Source organism: Lactuca serriola, chromosome 7 (genome assembly GCF_051521515.1).
Source record: "Lactuca serriola cultivar US96UC23 chromosome 7, Lser_US96UC23_V15, whole genome shotgun sequence".
Classification (NCBI taxonomy): Eukaryota; Viridiplantae; Streptophyta; class Magnoliopsida; order Asterales; family Asteraceae; genus Lactuca; species Lactuca serriola.
The window spans coordinates 162975478-162989864 of NC_136414.1; positions in this window are offsets into that span (position 1 = coordinate 162975478).

Consider the following 14387-nt stretch of genomic DNA (forward strand, 5'->3'; position numbering starts at 1 on the left):
TTATAAATGTTATTTTGTCAAGTAACACATTATTTAAAAATAAACTAGTTATAAACATGGATGTAAGTCCCTAATCTGCCTGTGTATCAATCAGATCCGTTTGATGGTGCGAAATCCCAATCAAACGGATGATGTCATATCAAATATAAGAGAATGAGAAGAAGAATAATATGAATCTTTGTATGTATTGATATGAATGAAAGTTCCAGATACAAAAGATTCACACACATACACTCCTTGTTCTCTCTGGCCATAAACTCCTTCTAGTTCATAAATCTCTACTCCTCACCCTAACACCTCTATTTATACTTGGAATATGGGCCGGATAACACATGGGCCGTAAATGAGTTTACGACCGTAAGGTGTTTATGGCCGTAAACTCAGCCGTAAACTAGACCATAAATTCATAAATATTACAGAAAAATATAATTGCCTAGAAAAGTAAAGTATAAACCATATTTTGACCCAACAATCTCCCCTTGGTTTACAACTTTCTTTTTTAAATTGACCCAACAAGCTCCCCCTAAAAAGTAGCTGGCTCTTCTTGTCAATCTTCAATGAGAGCTTGACTTCAGCTTTAATCTTCGATTTCTTCATAGCATCAGGATGAATATATGAATCTTCAATGAATGACTTCATCTTGAGCACTCGAGGTTTTCTTCTGAATTTCGCATTGAACGAACGTTGGGTGAGGAGGCTTGACGTACTGATTCTTGAAAGATGGCGCTTTCAGCTTGAGAATCTTTAGAGAGAACAAATCTTCTGGATCACTTCAACAGGTACAATGATAGTGGCAGACTGATTGAGGAGGCTTCAATGCAATCCGTCACATAATCTTCAATTTTTGATTCACCTTGCTTTTGGGGTTGAAGGATTGAATGTTGAAAGAATAATCTTCATTTCTTGCTCCTTCGAATGCGAATTCTTCGATGCTCACGGACAAGGCTTTGGATCAGAAATCTTCAACGCAAACTCCATGAGTCTTATCTATACCTGAAATCACTTTTCAAGACAAAACTAAACTAAACGAAAAATTTAGCACACAATATTTTTGGATTTTTCATATTTTCTAAAAAAATAAAACAGAAATAACACTATTTTTTTTAAAAAAAAAATTTATTTTTGTTTTTTTATTTTTTTATTTTTATTTTTAATTTTAATTCTCCCCTAATATTTAAATTAGAAGAAACTATGAACAGATTTAACAAAAACAAAATGATATCTCACTTTAAGAATGATTTGGGATCATAGTTTTTAGACAATCTTTATCCACTTGTCGGTACCTTTCATATTCACATCTTTGTCTGCTCGATCGTCGGTATTGTGGTCCACTCAAAGGAGACAGCATATGGCTAACAGATAAGAAGTATTTCACATATATAGCCTGCAGAGAAATAGAGTTTCATATGTTGTGTACCAGGTCGGATTGGAAGGCACGCAAAGGAGACAACATATGACTAACAGACGGAAAGAAAGAAAATGATATTCTACAGACCTAATTTATCGGAATTTACAAGTCGCCCCATCAAACCGGAATTAAGGATAGAATCCGCACATCGAGGAAAAGTTAAGCCACGGTTCCAAGTACGGGTTCAATTAATGTGACTGGTAAGGTTCTCATGTATATCTCCCTGCTCAACCTATCCGAGCGTCGTATTGTCAGGCTGAACGTATCTAACTAGGTCAAGATTTGTCAAGTCTATAAATTTCGAAAGTTCAACTTTGCCTAGTCAAGTCCATTTAGAATCTTTCGTGCCTACCGACGCATCAAACCAGAGCATAGACCCTTCAACTTTGGGTACATTACGCAGACTCAGATTGCCTATTATCACTTGATAATATCACTTCCCAGAACATCTCCCCCAAGCACATTCCATAACCAACATTTTTTTTTCCTGATTTTCTAATGTTTTTGGATTTTATTTTAAATTTTCTAATTTTTTTGTTTTGTTTTTATTTCTCCCCCTAAATTTGTGCATAGGAGAGAAACAAAAGTAAATGCGCAAATTTAAACTATCATAAAACAAAAATTAGTCTTTAAAGCGAATCAGGTTAAAAAAAACTCAGGAGTATAGAGAAGAAAATGCAAACCGTAATTCACCGATTGAATTTGCATTCAGAAGGTCTGAGAACATCAAGCATAACCTCAGAACAGATCCGAAAATTCTTCATATCATTAAGCACTAACCCCGTGAGTGATCACTTCTTTTCTTCCCTTCCCGCAGAGGACACAGTCTCCCAAATAATGTTCTGAGTGCTGTACAGATGAGAGATGTCTCTAATCGTATGCCAAGAACAGCCACTACCAACAAACCGAAGTTTGATGATATGCCTCCATAGCTGCTCGGACACAGAGCAGAATCAGTTGGTCTTTGGAACCTAGTCCATTTTGAAACTGGGTCGACCTTTATCATCAACACACGATACTCTCTCCCATGACATATCCTGCTTATCACAAACAAAAGATGTAGAAACGTTAGAAGCATTAGGAGATTTAGGAGAGTGAGCCTTTGGAACCCATTTGTAGTTGGGTTTAACCCATTTCTTGATCGATCCGATGGGTGCCTCAGCACTTGATTTGGAACTTGAAGCCAGCTGCCGAGATGACTTTGACCTAAGCGGTCTTTGTTTCACTGGAGCATCTCTTGGATTGGGCTTCTTGGCCGACATTTCCTTCTTGCCCTTGGGATTCAGATTCTTTGCCTTGTGGGTTTGATTCTTGGCCTTGTGTGCATTCCAGTCAACATTGTATGAACGTGACCTGGAAGGGTTTCTTTTGAAGTATCTCCCACTTGGCGCGTTTTTCCATCCTTGTGCATAGTAGGGAACGTATGCACGATTAGGACAATTTCTGGCAATGTGTCCAGGTGTTCCACAATGTAAACATGTCTTTTTCTTCACTGTGAAGTTGTTTCTTCCTGCCCCTAGTGGCGTATCCTTGCCTTGTCTCTTATTGTTCCCAGATGCACGCTTACAATAGGAACTTTGTTCCGCTGGAATTGGAGGCCTGTATTTCTCAACGGCAGGTTTGTTAGGAGTAACAGATTTAGAGTTCAAGGGGTCGTTTGTTTGTTTAGAAGAACTCTCCTTGTTATCATCCTCTGCTACTTTACCTGCACATGAAGTAGCAACATTAGTATCTTCAAAATTAATAACTCCTCCTGACACAAATCCAGCTCGTTTGCCATATCGAAGATGTGGCTCCCTGTCAGTTTCGTCCTGTGTCATAGGGATGAATGTGTAGTTATGATTATAAGGAGGAGGTACACTATCATACCCTAGACCCTTGTTTTGATTTTCTTTGAATTTTAATTGGGTTTCATATAAGGACTCGACTGTCTGACTTGACGCAGTATAATTTTTGAAACTGACATCAGTTTTTCCACACTTAATTTTTAAAGCGTCAAGTTCTTCAGTTACAGCAGCAAGTTGTCTCTTAACATAATCATAATTTTCACACTTGTTGCTGTACTCTTCCTGAAGTTTCCTAAAGTCCTTGGTTTTTGCTTCCAACTCAGCCTTCAGGGGTTTCTGACCTTTCTTGAGTTGATATCCCTCATATCTCAGGTCCTCGACTTCTCTTTTAAATAAATCAATTTGATCATGAAGAAATTTAATCGTATCTTCACATGATTGAGAACATGAAACTTCACATGAATGAGAACATGACACTTCATTAACCGGAAGGTTTACAGAACTCTTTAAAGCGTCAAGCTCTTCAATTACTTTAACAATACTAAGACGATTGAGATCTTTTGTCTTCTTGATGACAGCTACATTCATATCCCGCGATTTTGGAAGTGAATTCATTAGCCTTTTGTTTATCTCGGATTTGGTCAAAAAGATCCCAGCAATATTCATCTCAGTAGTGAGTGTAGTAAATCGCTGTAACTGAGCTTCCAGGGTTTCTCCAGGGATATAATCGAACATGTTGAAATTTTGTCTTAAGATATCCTGACGACTCTCTTTCATGTTTTCAACTCCCTCGTAGACCTTAAAATCAATTAAAAAGCACAACTAGATGCTAAGATAAAAATTAAACGTCAAATTTAAAATGTCTTATTATTTATTTATTTATTATTATTTTTTTAAAAATCAACCTTAAAAGTCAAATTTAAAAAATTAAACTCAAAAGTCAAACTTAAAAGTCAAACCGAAAAGTTAAATTTGAAATTTTAAATGTTAAACGAAAAAGTCAAAGTTTAAAATCAAAATCAAAATTTAAGGTCAAAAGTTAAAAAATAAAAGTCAAAAATTAAAATATAATTTTATTTATTAATTTTAATTTAATTTATTATTATTATTAATTTTTTTTTAATTTTGTATGAAAAAAGAATTTAAAATTAAAAGAAATTGAGTTTTGGGTTAAAAGTGTCAAAAAAAACAAAACTTGCTGCGACAGGAGTGGTTATAGTCAAAAAAACGGAAGCTTGAAACAAAAAAAAGCTTGGCTCAAGTGGTAAGACGCATGGATGTTGATTCAAGAGACCCGGGTTTAATCCCCGTCGCCTCCAATTCGTGTATTATTTTTGATGCGAGGCGAGGAAAGTGCTTGCGAGGACGAGGTGCTATCTACGAGGCCGTAAACCACCAAGGCGGAGCCGCAAGCTCGGACCGTGAACCTCGGGCCGCAAGCTCGGGAACCCTAGCCGCCGGCCATGAACTGTTTCCGGCAGTAAGCTCCAGCCGTGAACTCCGAAACCCTAGTCGCCGGCCGCAAACTCCGATCAAAAACACCGATTTTTCGACTTTGAAGCTCCAAAACTCGATCAAAAACCATTTTTTATGAAAAACACGAAGAACAAACCCCCCTTATTTTTCAGCGATCTATCCAAAAACGCAAAAATATTTCAAAAATAAGATCAAATAATGCCCCAAATCTGACAAAATTGACTAATACAACTTGGCTTTGATACCAATTATAAGTCCCTAATCTGCCCGTGTATCAATCAGATCCGTTTGATGGTGCGGAATCCCAATCAAACGGATGATGTCAGATCAAATAGAAGAGAAGGAGAAGAAAAATAATATGAATCTTTGTATGTATTGATATGAATGAAAGTTCCAGATACAAAAGATTCACACACATACGCTTCGTGTTCTCTCTGGCCGTAAACTCCTTCTAGTTCATCAATCTCTACTCCTCACCCTAACACCTCTATTTATACTTGGAATATGGGCCGGATAACACATGGGCCGTAAATGAGTTTACGACCGTAAACTAGACCATAAATTCATAAATATTACAGAAAAATACAATTGCCTAGAAAAGTAAAGTATAAACCATATTTTGACCCAACAATGGTACACATATGTTATAGTTGTTTTAAAATGATACAACTAGTCAAAATAACATATGCCATTTTACTACAAAATGCTATGTTTTTATGTGGAAATGCATGTCATAAATCTTATGTCATGAAAAGTTCACCAACATTGTAGTATTTCAACTTATATCATGCAGACATACATGCATACACACACACACACACACACATATATATATATATATATATATATATATATATATATATATATATATATATGTGTGTGTGTATGTATATGTGTATATATATGTACATACACACACACACACACACACATATATATATATATATATATATATATATATATATATGTTATAAGTATTATAACATACAATTTATACATGTAAATGTGCTCACTACTATGACAATTACCATTTATTTAATAGAATATTGTACGCTTTTACGTAGGTGCTTATCAAACAAAACTGAAATTTATAAACTTCATGCAACCTAAATCATTTTTTCTAGTGATTTATCCATATATAAGTTAAGGATGAGAGTTTTTATATACACTATTTAGTGGCTTTTATAGTGAGATATTATTCACATCCCTAGGTAGAAATACTTAGAAGACCCTTAGTACTCTAACTATCAATCACACGGAGCGAGTTACATATGTACATACCTACAAGGTTTTGACATCCCACCTACGGTTGCTAGCTACAACCACGATGGACAATTCAAAACGGGTGATATTTATCTTATTAGCACTAAGACTTCCTATGAAGCGATGTAGAGGGTACACTAGTCGCATTACTTGGTTATGGAACTCATTATGAACTTTGATAATATCTTTGCAAACCATTAATTTGTTTTCCATTATGGTATTACTTATAGAAAACACCTTTTGATTTTCAAAGTTTCTCTAAACGCTTTTTCAAAGATCGTTTCATAAGTATTGTTTTAGTTACAAAGAAAATACATATATTCTCATGAAATCACTAAACCAGTATTTCAGATGAAGGAACAATCATGGACTTCAGGAAACCTATTTTTCTAGTTTTTGTTATATCACACTACCTATTTAATGCAATCCATGTACTCTATTATTATCTATAAGAACCTTGTATTCACACTTCAACATTAAATACAACTACTGTTTTGTTTATTGTTGTACTCGTGCTATATATCTAATTTCATGTGATCCATCAACTAAATCGTACAGCCTGACATGTTCCACCACCTTGGTCGGGGCGTGACAGATTAATATCAAAGCTAAATTGGCTATAGAGAACTCATATCCTCTAACGAGGAATCCAACTACATCTACGAGTTCCAAATAAAAGTACTATGATTAGTTACCCTATTTCTCGACTTCATACAAGAATTGTGTCTACTTTGAACTATCACTTGGGTTGTTGGATTTCAAAATGGCTATACACAAAAATGGTCCTGCCTTCCGGTACTTCTCACATGGCCAATACTTACTTTATAGTCTTGGAGTACAAAACTAAAACTAATAATACTAAAAACCTTACCAACAATATATATAAGAGTTATATATGCTCTGACCCATGATGAGAACACTTAATAAAATTCTATTACACCTTCAACTAAAACTACCAATTAATCCTTTTGGTCAAACGCCTCGAACAAGGTTAGTACCATACATAAGCCATACCACAAATAAATCCGGAATGCGCGCCTACGTTATTTATGGTCGGGTCGGTGCACATCCAACCTTGAGCAAGGAGTTTGACAGACTACAATGGTTGAGAGTTGTGTAGATCGAAGAATAATCTCAAGATTCAATATAGATACCTAGTATATTAGAATCCTTATACCAACTTTTAAACCCTTATACATTTAAAAACACATCACAAATACATTTAGAATTTTCCAACCCTTGATGTAGATGGTTGGATTACCCGACGACCACCCAACTTGGATTGACCTTGTAGATCCTGAGTATCTTTAGGAGGTGTCACTATATTTAGGAGGTGACCCGTACTTTCCAGCTGACCTTTCAGAAGAGGATAATCCTTCAGAGGATAAAGAGGCAGATGATCTAGAGGAAGTCGAAGAGTATAAGGACGAGGGCATACTACAGAATGCTATAGAGGAGATGGATGTTGACGATCCAATAAAGGATGAGGTGCACCTTAGTGATGATGAAATTTCCCCACTTACTCCATTATCCTCTCCACATAGGCTATACATTCAACCATACCGTTATCATGGCAAGAGTACCATATTGATGAGGACCCCCCCCCCCCCCCCCCGAGGATGAGTGTTCCTCTAGTGTATCACTTGGACACTCCTACTTACTTTTCCTGACCTATTAGTAGTCAGAAGAGGAAACCGACTTTTCCCCATGAGCCAACTTGGCTCACTGACTTGCTCGCCAAGAGGACTACTGAAGATCCTCCATAGTACGAGATAGGCGAGTCTTCTCAGGCTCCACCACATGTACCACTCAGGATCATCCTGAGAACAAACTGATTGCTTGTCTGATGACTCAAGGCGACAGACTAGTAGAAAGTGTCCAGTCTTTTGAGGATCTCTTGTGTAGCTACAGACACAACCTGCAGGACACTTGAGTAGAGGGTTAGAAGACCCAAAGAGGAGGAGAAGGATGATATAATACCATCCAGACCCTGTATCATCGCATCGTTGCAAGTAGCGTTGAGGCAAACAATTTTGTTGCTCATATCAGGGCCCTAGCATATTGGACTTCGATTTAGAGTTGGTTGGATGCAAACGAGCACTGAGTGGTCGTTACTATGCAATGGGAATGCCAGCTTCAGGAGCACTTCGATTATCTGGTCCACTATTTGGTTACCCGTTTTGGGTAATAGACATTTCAACTAGGGTGTCTTGTGCAATAGGGTAGGGTAAGGACTTTTATGTAATAACTGTTGCACAGCAAGTGTTTATCACTGTCTGTTTAGCAAATGTTCCTTTTTAAAGTTGTTACATTCCTAACCTTATACTATTGGTACTTTTGTAACTATTGTAACAAAAAAAAGCAGTTCTAATCTATGAAACTATTTTATAGTATTTGCTAAATGTTCGTACTCATTTTATGTCTTACCTGTAAAACAAAATCATTACTCAGTCAAAAATATCAAGTTAAGACACTCACTACATAATTTGGAATTGTGTAGGATTTCATGAACAAATTACACTAATACACCATAATAAAATACAACCAATACACTATGTGCAAAGTCAAACACATAAACTATGTCAGATTTAGTTTATCCATACAGAGAACAAGAGTATCTTAATAAATAATTATACTGTGTATAATTCTTTATACTCTACTACATATACATCGATTTCGAACTCGAGAACAACATAACAACACATAAAGTAGTTATTACAGGATTGTGAGAGTTATCTTCGCCTTGCCCTTTGGGGTACCAACAAATCCTTGCCTTTAGTATAACCAGAGTCTCCTGGAGGGAGTGTGTGAAATTTGTGAATAGATCTATTCGGGACTGACAATCCCACACCTAAATTGCTAGCTACAGTTAGGCGAGCACGCCTAGGGTGACAAGTTTTGTAACGTACGACGTCTGAAGAAACGTTAAGGAGGTTCATCGGTAACATTAGTATGGTTATATGAACTCACAATAGTATCAACTAACCTTTTGTTTATGGGATTTCTTTCTTCAATAGTTTTATTTTAAGTAATAAAACTACTTTACATACTGGTGGTAACCAGGGTTTTCAAACAAAACATTTCATTACTTACTGGTGGGTAGCCAGGGTTTCAAACAGAACATACATTACATATTGGTGGTAGCCATGGTTTACAATTGGAAATATCTTTATATGGTAGTCAACTAACATGTAAGAATATATTGAATTTTCTTGGAAAGAATGCATACATATTTCAGAACCTGATAACAATGATTTTCGATACAAACGACATTTTACTTATAATGAAAAGAAATCATTTGTACTACCTCAGTGACTGGTTTTCAATACAAAAACATTCTTATGAACTCACCAACTTTATGCTGATACGTTTTTCGAAACCGCTTGTATTCTCAGGACAACGTTAGACAGGTATCTCGCCAACTTTTGGAGAAGACAGAGCATATTGAGGTCTTGTCTTTATCTTTTGCTTATACTGGTGTAAATAAACTATGTTTTCAATGTTTTCAAATAGTTGTAAATATTCATATGGCAATGTAATGGTTGTGTTTACTATGATTACTATGGACAATGGTCGTGATACTACGTATGATGTCACCCGCCTCCGGACGTTTCCACCGTTGTTTTTCTGATGGTTCGGGGGTGTGACAGATTGGTATCAGAGCTTTTGCTTATAGTGAACTAAGTATACTGAACCTTACATGGTATACAACTATAAACACTAAGTGGCCGAAGTGCTCTGAATTAAAAGTGTACTTTGAAGTATAAGTATTTTGCAAGAAGTATACAAGTATACCTATACACCAGAAACAGTAACCACGGGTAGAACAAAACAAAAGTAATTGGATGTTGGACATTACGGTTAAAACTGGGCAGTTATGTAATCATGTCTAGGGTCAATATATCCTGATCAACTATATTCATTCAACACATGACCAACATGTGCTTGGAAGTGACTGAGGTGTGCAGCAGGCCTAAAACATACCAAATATTCATACAACAACATATGGGTGCAACAAAACACAAAATACTATAGGAGTATTTTACTAGAGTCAAATTCTTTGTAAAGATTCATTTCCAAGTGTTGCTACTCATTCTTTCACGATAATCTCCTTGCATTTGTGGTTTTCCTTATTTTTCGCTTAGTAGGACACTCTGATTAACATATTGAGATATTTTCTTGCTTCATATCCCCTGATTCAATTCAGAGGACTTACCATCCTCTCCTTCCTGATCATTTTTAGAAAAAGATGCCTCCAAAGAAAAGACCCAGCACAAAGAACAAAAATCCTCCGCCGCCACCTCCTTAGTTCGATCCCGTTTTGTTTCTTGCAACCGTTACTGCCGTTATGGCTGTCGCGATGTCACAGATGAGTCCTGGCGGCACTGGTGGGTCAGGAGGTGGTACCCATCCCCAATCAGGAAGGTAGTCAGGGACATCAGAAGGAGTGTTCCTATAAAGACTTCATGAATGCGAAACCTTTGCCCTTCGGCGGCAATGGAGGTGTTATTGCCTTGACTCGATGGTTTGAAAAGATCGACTCTATCTTCGAAATATGTTCCTGTTCTGAGGTCAAAAAGGTGAAATTCGCCGCTTGCACCTTCATCGATCGAGTATTTACCTGGTGTAATGGTCAGGTCAAATCCTTAACCCTGCCAGTGACAAATGTCATGGGTTGGGAGAGCTTGAAGGAGCTCATGCTCGCTGATGACTGCCCAAGGGAAAAATGCAGAAACTGGAGCACGAACTCTGGAACTTGAAGATGAAGCGTTCCGATATTGCCTCTTGCACAACTAGATTTTGCGATCTGGCTCTCGTCTGTCCGGGAATGGTCACCCCGAAAAGCAAAAAGATTAAGAGGTTTATTTGGGGTTGACGCCCCCAACGCAAGGGAATGTCTTGGTTGCAAAGCCAACCACTTTTGACCGTGCCAAGTACCTAGCGCAGACCCTCATAGATCACGGAGTTGATCTTGATGCAACAACAGCCACTCCTGAACCTGCAAAAGTGAGAGTGGTGAGAATAAGAAGAAATTCTGGAACAAGCGAAAGGGCCAGAATTCGCAAGGATCCTCCAAGAAACAGCAAACAGTGGCAGTCTATGTTGTTACCACTCCTACTACTGCCCCTACCACTCAAGCACATACAAGTGGGAATGCTGGTACCCTCCCTAGGTGCAACAAGTGAAACTACCATCATCACACTTCCAACCCATGTTGTGAAATGCTTTGCAAAAATTGCGGCAAGAAGGGTCACATGACTCGAAGCTATAGAACACCAGCCCAACCAACCAATCACGCGCCTGGGGCAGGTGTCGGTCAAGCATGTGATGGTTGTGGAGAAGTTGGACACTACAAGAGAGATTGTCCCAAGGCAACGACCGCTGGCAACATTGGAATAGTGCTAGCAATGGGTCAGGAGGAAGTAGTTACAGATCCAACAATTGTTTTGGGTATGTTCCTCCTTGACAACTCTTATGCGTGTATTCTTTTTTATTCTAGTGCGGAAAGAAGTTTTGTTAGCCATTCATTCAAACATCTTCTTAAACATAAGCCTCAACCATTAACCGAAACATTTACCGTCAAGATGGCTAACGGTGAGAAAGAGAACGCTAACGATATATTCATAGGTTGCACCCTTACCCTCAACAATCATTCTTTTCTCATTGACCTCATGCCAGTCTCCATAAAAGCTTCGATGTCATCATCGCCATGGATTGCTTGAGCCCCAAACGTGCTGATGTTCTTTGTTATGAAAAAGTGATTCGTCTGAATCTTCTCTCTGGCGAAACCCTCATGATCTATGGTGATAAACTTAGCTCCAACCTTCGTATCATCTCGTGCATCAAAGCCCAAAAACTTCTGCGAAAGGAGTGCTATGCATTCCTAGTCCACATGGTTAGTGAGAAACAGGAAGTTAAAGACCTCAAGAGCATCCCCGAAGTCTGCAATTTTCCTGATGTCTTTCCAGAAGAGCTTTCGGGAATTCCTCCTGTGCGCTAAGTCAAATTTCGTATCGACTTAATCCCCGGAGCTACCCCCGTAGCTTAGTCCCCATATCGATTAGCGCCAGCAGAAATGCAAGAGCTATCTAGCTAGCTCAATGAGCTGCTCAGCAAAGGATTCATCAGACCGAGTTCCTCACCCTGGGGAGCCCTGGTTTATTTGTGAAAAAGAAGGATGCATCCTTTCGGATGTGTATTGACTACCGTGAATTGAACAAACTTACCGTCAAAAACCGTTTCCCTCTTCCTAGAATCGACAATCTTTTCGACCAACTTCAAGGAGCCAGGTACTTCTCGAAAATAGACCTTAGATCATGGTACCATCAGCTACTCGATATGTCACTACGAGTTTATAGTAATTCCCTTTGGTCTAACTAACGCACCAACAATATTCATGGACCTGATGAACCGTGTGTGTCGTTCCTTTCTGGACAAGTTCATTATCGTATTCATCGACGATATACTTGTTTATTCCAAAAGCGTAGAAGATCACAGACAACACTTAAGACTGGTGCTGGAAACACTTAGAACGGAGAAGCTGTACGCAAAATTCTCCGAGTGTGTATTGTGGATTCGGAAAGTAACTTTCTTAGATTACGTGGTAAGCGAGGAAGGAATACATGTAGACCCTTCCAAAATCAAGGCGATAGAGAACTGGTCAGAACCGAACACACCCACGGAAATCCATCAATTCTTGGGTCTCGCTGGCTATTCTCGCAAATTTATCCAGAATTTTTCCAGAATTGTCAAACCTTTAACCACTCTGACTCAGAAAGGTGTACCCTTTTATTGGAATGAAAAGCGAGACACTGAGTTTCAAACATTGAAACAGGCCCTATGCAGCACACCTATCCTGTCTCTGCTTGAGGGGACGGAGGACTCCGTTGTCTATAGTGATGCATCCAACCAAGGCCTAGGCTCTGTGCTCATGCAGCGAGGAAAAGGCATTGCTTATGCCTGGAGACAGTTGAAAGCACACGAAGTCAACTATCCAACTCATGACCTAGAGTTGGGAGCAGTGGTCTTCGCTCTGAAGATATGGAGACATTACCTCTATGGAACCAAGTGCACGATCTTCACTGACCACGAAAGCCTGCAACACATCTTCGTTCAAAAGGAGTTGAACATGAGACAACAGCGATGGGTAGAGCTGCCATCCCAGCAAGGCCAATGTGGTGGCAGATGAACTTAGCCAGAAAGAATGCATAGGCCGTAAAGTGAAGACACTAACAATGACCATCCATTCCCACTTATCCGCACAAATCAGAGAAGCTCTGTTGGAAGCCCTAAAACCAAAGAACGTGTCGGATGAAGCCTTGAGAGGAATGGATAAGAATCTAGAGATCAAAGGGGACGGAGTCTATTACTTCATGGATCGGATCTCGACCCCAAAGTTCGGTGGTTACAAAGAGGTTTTCATGAATGAAGCTCACAAGACTAGATACTCCGTTCACCCAGGTTCGGATAAGATGTACCTTGATCTCAAGAAACTATATTGGTGACCAAACATGAAAGCAGAGATCACTACTTTCATGGGAAAGTGTCTGACTTGCGCCAAGGTGAAGGTTGAATATCAAAAGCCCTCAGGTTTGCTTCTGCAACCCGAGATACCTGAGTGTGTCACACCCCAAAACCATGAACGGCAGAAATGTTCTAGGGCGGAGGATGTCATGTACAGTATCACAACAATGAATAGTAGTAAACAAGCAACAACATCATCCATTGCATTAATATATAATTTTAATACAAGTGTGTTTTGTCAAATTATAATAGACACTAAAGTATAAATCAAAATGAAAGATGAGTCTTGAATGAGCTCCATCATATCTAAACCTTGCATCGGTACCTGTCTACTATTGACCTGAGGATACAAGTTATTTTGAAAGAGAGTATCAAATTTAAAGCTGGTGAGATCATAAGTATTTTAGTGTCTGAATTTGTATGTGAGTATTTGTACGTATATGAAATGTAAGTATATAAAAGCTTTGAACCTCCTAGAAAACCCTATGTTTCCTACTAAAAGTATCCTTCTACCACGGCATCTAGTATCTGTGTGCATGTGTCTCTTGTAAGAGTGTGTATTTTCCCAAATCCGACTATCATTAACCAAAAATATAGCTTCTACATTACCGTGCATCGTATGAATGTTCAAGAAGTGAATGTAATGGGAAAATGAAATGGTACTATGGTGTAGTATCTAATAACTACAATCATACTAACTACCTTAAATCTATTGTAATTTAAAGTAACATGTGATCGACATGTATCCTACTACCGACTCTAGTAAAATGACGATGTAAGACGCCGTAAGAAATGACATTTGGCACCCGTAGACTTGCAAGTCCCACTGTAGCGAGCATCAAGGTGTAGGATAGTCAATCCGGTATAGATCTATAAGCAAACTCATACACTCCCCAATTAAGGAGATTCTGGATACAAAAATGGTCATG